Source organism: Mandrillus leucophaeus, unplaced genomic scaffold, assembly GCF_000951045.1.
Source record: "Mandrillus leucophaeus isolate KB7577 unplaced genomic scaffold, Mleu.le_1.0 Scaffold162, whole genome shotgun sequence".
Taxonomy (NCBI): Eukaryota; Metazoa; Chordata; class Mammalia; order Primates; family Cercopithecidae; genus Mandrillus; species Mandrillus leucophaeus.
Window position 1 is genome coordinate 1,596,714 of NW_012101610.1, and position 6,844 is coordinate 1,603,557.

The window sequence follows — 6,844 nt, forward strand, 5'->3', positions numbered from 1 at the left end:
AAAAAAAAAAAAAAAAAAAAAAAAATTAGCTGTTTGTGGTGGTGCACAACTGTAGCCCTATCTACTTGGGAGGCCGAATTGGGAGGATCGTTTGAGCTCATGAGTTCAAGTCTGTAGTGAGCTGTGATTGCACCACTGCACTTCAGCCTGGACAACATAGTAAGACCTTGTCTCTGAAAATAAAAAATAAACCATTTTAATTATCATGATAACTTGGTGAGCTAGACTGGGCAGCTATTATTATTCTCCATCTAAAGAGAAAAAAAGTTGTGATTTATCATTCAGTGATTTGTCCTGGATCATAAAACTGGTAGGTAGCAAAGTCAATTCCGATATATCAGTGGGTCTCAATCCTGGCTGCATGTTAGAGTCACCTCGGAGCTGTTAAACAATACCCATCTCTGGCTGGATGCGGTGGCTCACGCCTGCAATTCCCGCACCTTGGGAGGCCAAGGTGGGCGTATCACTTGAGGGCAGGAGTTTGAGACCAACCTGGCCAACATGGTGAGACCCTGTCTCTATTGAAAATGCAAAAATTAGCCGGGTGCAGTGGCGGGCACCTGTAATCCCAGCTACTCGGGAGGCTGAGGCAGGAGAATTGCTTGAACCTGGGAGGTGGAGGTAGCAGTGAGCTGAGATCATTCCACTGCACTCTGGCCTGGGTGACAGAGCGAGACTCTGTCTCAAACAACAACAACAACAATAACAAACCTATCTCTTATTCTCACTGTGACCAGTTGAACAAGAATCTCAGGGGAATAAGACTCCAGGTATCAGAAATTAAAAACAAAATCTTTCAGTGGATGGCTTTGATGAACAGTGAAGCTCGAGACCATCACAATCCATAGGTTCAAATAAACGAGTCTTACGTAAAAGTCAGATGTGTTTAATCATCAGCAGAGTTAAGAACACCTTCCTTCATGTTTCTTCTCTTGCTGGGTTCTACAGTGGAATACTGTTCAGCAATAAAAAGGAAGGGACTACACACACACCCAAATACGTGGGAGAACAGCAAACACATGAAGCCAAGTGAAGGAAGCCAGACTCGAAGGCTACCTGCTATATGATTCCATTTATGTAACATGCTGGAAAAGGCAAAAGTATAGGAGCAGAAAACAAATCAGTGATTTCCAAGGTGAGATGGGAGCCTGCTTGGTGCCTTTGAAAAACTTAAAGGAGGGCAGTAGTTAGCTTTTTAAAAAGAACCCCTATTCAGGAAAATAGTGCCAACAACTGCAACAACAGTAACAATAACAGCTAATGTTTCTTGTGGATTTACTATGTCCTTGGCACTGTGCCATGTCTCTTATGTGGACTGAAGCATCTGATTCAATCTTCACAGGCAGGAATTATTACTCCCATTTTACAAACAGAAAACTGTGGCTCAGAAGTTACATCATCTGCCCATGGTTTTTAAAACCCATTTATGCCTAGTGTTCCATTATTGGAATGCTAAGCATGTGGGAGTTATTTATATCCTGCTGCTCAAAGTTGTCACTAAAGTCTGATTGCAAAAATTCAAAAAATTTCAATCTCAGGCATAAATGGGTTAATAACCTGACACGTTGGGATTCAAACAGGTCTGTCTGCTGTTAGAGCCCACATTACTAACAAGTTGCCATAGGGCATGTTTTACATGGAAAAAAAAATAAGTCTTTCTCTTCAGCCCCAACATTGAAGACAAGAAAGTTAAGGCCAGTAATGAGAACTTCAAGTGACCTTTCGGAAAAAATAAAACTGTCATGCCTAATAGCCCAGCCAGCTGCCTGACTTGGAGAAGACGCTCTCCCTCTCAGCGCTGAGCCTTAAGTTGTAATTTCTGCTTTTTGTAGAAAAATACGGGAGGAACTACAAAACCTTTTATTTGTATTGTTTACAGTCTTTTCCATACGTGTTTGGTTTTTATCCTGGGCTGTTTTCATCACCTATTTTCTTTTTTTTTTTTTGAGACAGAGTCTTTGTCACCCAGACTGGAGTACCATGGCACGATCTCGGTTCACTGCAACCTCTGCCTCCCGGGTTCAAGGGATTCTCCTGCCTCACCCTCCTGAGTAGCTGGGACTATAGGCGCCCGCTACCACGCCCGGCTAATTTTTTTATAGAGACGGGGTTTGGGGTTTCACCATGTTAGCCAGGATGATCTCGATCTCCTGACCTCGTGATCCACCCGCCTCGGCCTTCCAAAGTGCTGGGATTACAAGCGTGAGCCACCGCGCCCGGCCTCATCACCTATTTTCTACCTAATTATGTAGGCCAGATCTTCTCTAAATAGAAAGGAGTGGTTTTTCAGAATAAAAAATAAAGTTAAATCAAATCAAAGCACACCTGAAGACCCACCACTTTTAACTGAGTCTTCTGAATGCCCTGCCTTTTAGACTGTCTGCTGATTCAATGCGTGTTCTCCAGTGAAGTATAACACATGTGGCGTGGAAGACTTTCTCTGTTTGTGAGGCCAAATTGTTCTCCACATGACTTGTGGTCTATGATTTCTTGTCAGTTAAGACTGTGAAGAGGCTGGGTGCAGTGGCTCATGTCTGGAATCCCAGCACATTGGGAGGCCAAGGCGGGAGGATCACTTGAGCTCAGGAGATCGAGACCAGCCTGGGCAACATGATGAAACCCCATCTCTATAAAAAATACAAAAATTAGCCAGGCATGGTGGTGTGTGCCTGTCATCCCAGCTACTCAGGAAGCTGAGGTGGGAGGGATCACTGGAGCTCAGCAGGCGGAGGCTGCAGTGAGCTGTGATTGCGCCACTGTACTCCAGCCTGAGTGACAGAGAGCGACCTTGTCTCATAAAAAAAAAAAAAAAAGAGAGAGAGAGAAAAAGACTGTGAAGACTTGTAATAGGAGGTCTATAGGCAAAAATCCTCAAACTTCTTTGCTAGTGAAAATATTATTTAACCATAAGCACTTATTGTGTACATAGACACACACACACACAGCCCAAACCAAAAACCAAAAACACTATTAGAAAGACTATGAAATGCAAAACAAAATGATTTTGGAATTTTGGAATGAACAGAGTACACTAACAGATTAAAATAAAACAAAGAACACTTTCCGAATACTATTGTTTCAAATTTTTTGCATATTTACACACACACACACACACACACACATACACACATACCCACTCCTAAAAGGTTCAGAAAAAATAGTCTAATTATGTCAAATTTTAACTAAAGAAGAAAAGAGTAAAAAAAAATTATCATGGTGGAATATAGGTTTCATAATAAAAATAAAGTTTTTATTATAAAAGCTGTATATATTCTTTGTAATAATTTACAAAGAATATAATTTTATAATTATATGTAATGTAAATAATTTTACATTATATGTAATGTAATTTTACATTATATGTAATAATTTTACATTATATGTAATAATACATTATATGTAATAATATAATGTAATATTACATTATATATTATTCCATTATATATAAAAATACATTACATTATATATAATAAATAAATAATAATAAAATAATACATTATATGTAATTTTACATTATATGTAATGTAATTACATATACATTACATATAATGTAAATAATTACATATACATTACATATAATGTAAATAATTTACATTACACTATATGTAATGTAAAAACAGAGAGAATAAAAACGTCACTCCTTATCCTGCCACTGAACAATCACAATATTTTACATATGTCTTTGTAGCCTATTTTCCTTATAAGGTTATTTTTTACATAATCATAAAATAATCTGCATATGTCATTTTATTCATTTTTCACTTAGTAATACTATGGGCAATTTCCATCTTGTTACCATGCCTGATGCTTATTATTTTTAGTGTTTAAATAATACTCTATGGAGTAAATTCCCAATATTTATTTTATAATTATTATTACTGAATATTAAATATCATTGAATATTTATGTTTAAGATGCTGTACAATTTCAGGAAGAAAATGCAAATTCTTGATCAAAGCAGTAGTGCTTCTATACAGTATCACTGATACATGCTCCACTGACCCATCCAGCCTCCAGCTAGCAGAGGGGTTTTATAAACCATAGGCCAGGAGCTGGGTAGGCCAGCGGAATTTTAAAAAGTGTAGCAAGTGGCCACTCAACCACTATTTCCCAAGCTTCTCCAAGCCTCAGATGTCTAATATATATGGTTTGGAATGGTATCCCCGAGTTGTGCAGTGCACAGCCCACACAACCGAACAAACTGGTCCTCCCTTCTCATACCCTCTAGCATGGTGTCCTCACAACTGCAACCTCCTGAGACATGCATTATGCTCCCAATCCCTTCCTTCCTCTCTCTACTTTCCCATCAAAACCTATGGCTAAAGTACACGTGCATACATTGCTGGTGTGCCTATAGATTGGTCTAGGGGTTGAACTCTAGCCTCTCTAGAGGGTGATTTATCAATAATGATCTGAACTCTTGAGAAACGGTGCTTACTCTTTGAGCTATCAATTCCACTGCCAGCAATTAATCTGGAGAAAAATCGGATAAGTGTGCAGACATATGAACGAGGATGCTTTTGGGTTTCTGGTTTCCTGTTTTTGTTTTTTGTTTTGCTTTGTTTTATTTGAGAGACAGGGTCTTTCTCTGTCACTCAGGCTGGAGTGCAATGGCATCATCATAGCTCACTGCAGTCTCGACCTCCCAGGGCTTAAGTGATCCTCCCACTCAGTCTCCTGAGTAGCTGGGACTACAGGTGTGTGAATTTGAACAATAATGTTTTTCACTGAATATACAGGAGAGGAAATGAGAATGTCTAAATCACCTATGATTAAGTTATGGCTCAATGTATTCACTGTGTGTGTGTATATATATACACACACACATATATATATGTATACATACATATATACACACACACACACACATATACATATATACATATAAAATATAGGCCAGGCATGGTGGCTCATACCTGTAATCCCAGCACTTTGGGAGGCTAAGGCAGGCAGATCACCTGAGGTCAGTTGTTCAAGATCAGCCTGGCCAACATGGTGAAACCCTGTCTCTAGTAAAACTACAAAAATTAGATAGGTGTGGTGGTGGGCGCCTGTAATCCCAGCTACTTGGGAGGCTGAGGCAGGAGAATTGCTTGAACCCAGGAGGTGGAGGTTGCAGTGAGCCAAGATCACACCACTGCACTCCAGTCTGGGTGACAGAGCAAAACTCCATCTCAAAAAATAAATAAATAAAATTAAAAAATAAAAAATAAAAAATATATATATACCATAGAAGAATTAAAATTTGTGAGGTACATCTTTGTGTGGCAACAATGAAAGATATTCCCCATATATCATTAAGGAGAGACAGCAGGCTGAAAAAAGTGTTTATAATCACAATTTTGTAGAAAGTTTTTTTAAATTTCCATATGAATAGAAAAAATTCTAGAAGGATATTATATATTTTTAAACAGCTTATATGCATTGCTGGGCATGGTGGCTCACACCTGTAATCCCTACACTTTGGGAAGCTGAGGTGAGAGAATCCCTTATGTCTAGGAGTTTGAGACCAGCCTGGCCAACACAGTGAGATCCCTTCTCCATTTGTTTTTTTTTATTAGCCGGGCATAGTGGCACATTCCTGTAGTCCCAGCTACTCAGGAAGCTGGGGTGGGGGGATTGCTTGAGCTCAGGAGATTGAGGCTACAGTGAGCCATGTTCATGCCACTGCCCTCCAGCCTGGGTGACAAAGTGAGACCCTGTCTGTCAGAAAAAAAAAAAACCCAAAACTTGTATGCATTATCTATTTTTTTCACAAGTGATATGCATTACTTGCACAATTAAAAAAATACATATATGTTTTAGAAAAATTTGCTCGTTGGGGTAGGCTCTCGTCTCCAGCTATAGCCAAGCCTAGAGCTGACACAGGACACAGTCTTTTCCTGGGACAAATTGAAATGGCTGCTTTGTACCATTGGGTCCAGATTTTCATTTTGTGCCAATATCCTCCTTTGTGTGCAAGTAATTAAGAGTCTGGATATTTTCACACTGAAAATTGTATTGTCAGGACTTTAGGCTATAAGTGACTGAAGTGTTTTTTCATGTGTGTGTGTGATGGAGTCTGGCTCTGTTGCCAGGCTGGAGTGCAATGGCACGATCTCGGCTCACTGAAACTTCCTCCTCCCAGATTCAAGTGATTCTCCTGCCTCCGCCTCCTAAGTAGCTGGGATTACAGGCATGTGCCACCACACCTGGTTAATTTTTATATTTTTAGTTATATGGGATGGGGTTTCACCATGTTGGCCAGGCTGGTCTCCAACTCCTGACCTCAAGTGATCCACCTGCCTCACCTCCCAAAGTGTTGGGATTACAGGCGTGTGCCACTGTGCCCAGCCTGAAGTCCATCTTGAAGGGGATTCACTGGTATAGCTGAATGCAGGTCCTCAAACTAACTCAAAACCCAGCCCCTTTCTCTGCCTCTTAGCCCTGCTTACCTCTGTGGTCATTTTTCCAACAGGCTCTTCACACTGTGTTAAGATGGTGCTGACAGTCTGGCCTCTCGGTAACCCAGTGCGAAGAGGGCTGCTCTGTCCCAGCCACTCCAATGAGGATCCCAGAATGGAGGAGTCTCACTAGGTCTGACTGGCCTGATTTCTGTCTGCTGCCCATCATGAACTAAGCCCTATAGCCAGAAGGATGGAATACGCATCCAGGCCGACACAGTCCCTCCACAGCTAGGGTGAGACCTGTCCCAGCCTCAACCTTGTACTCTGCTGATACCAAGCTGTTTCTCCTTGGTGGTTCCCTCACTTACCCTAGGTCAGTTCGCTCCATGCACAGATTCTTATTGTTCTCTGCAAGTGGAGATCAGAAATCTCCATTATTTTATTTTACTGTTTTTTTT

The 6,844-nt window shown here is 40.5% G+C and overlaps 1 protein-coding gene across 1 annotated transcript in view; it reads right to left on the reverse strand.

The window, feature by feature from the left end:
* IQCK (IQ motif containing K) overlaps positions 1-6,844 on the reverse strand; it is a 148,761-nt gene that overhangs the window by 65,510 nt on the left and 76,407 nt on the right. The gene's annotated exons all lie outside the window — the stretch shown is intronic.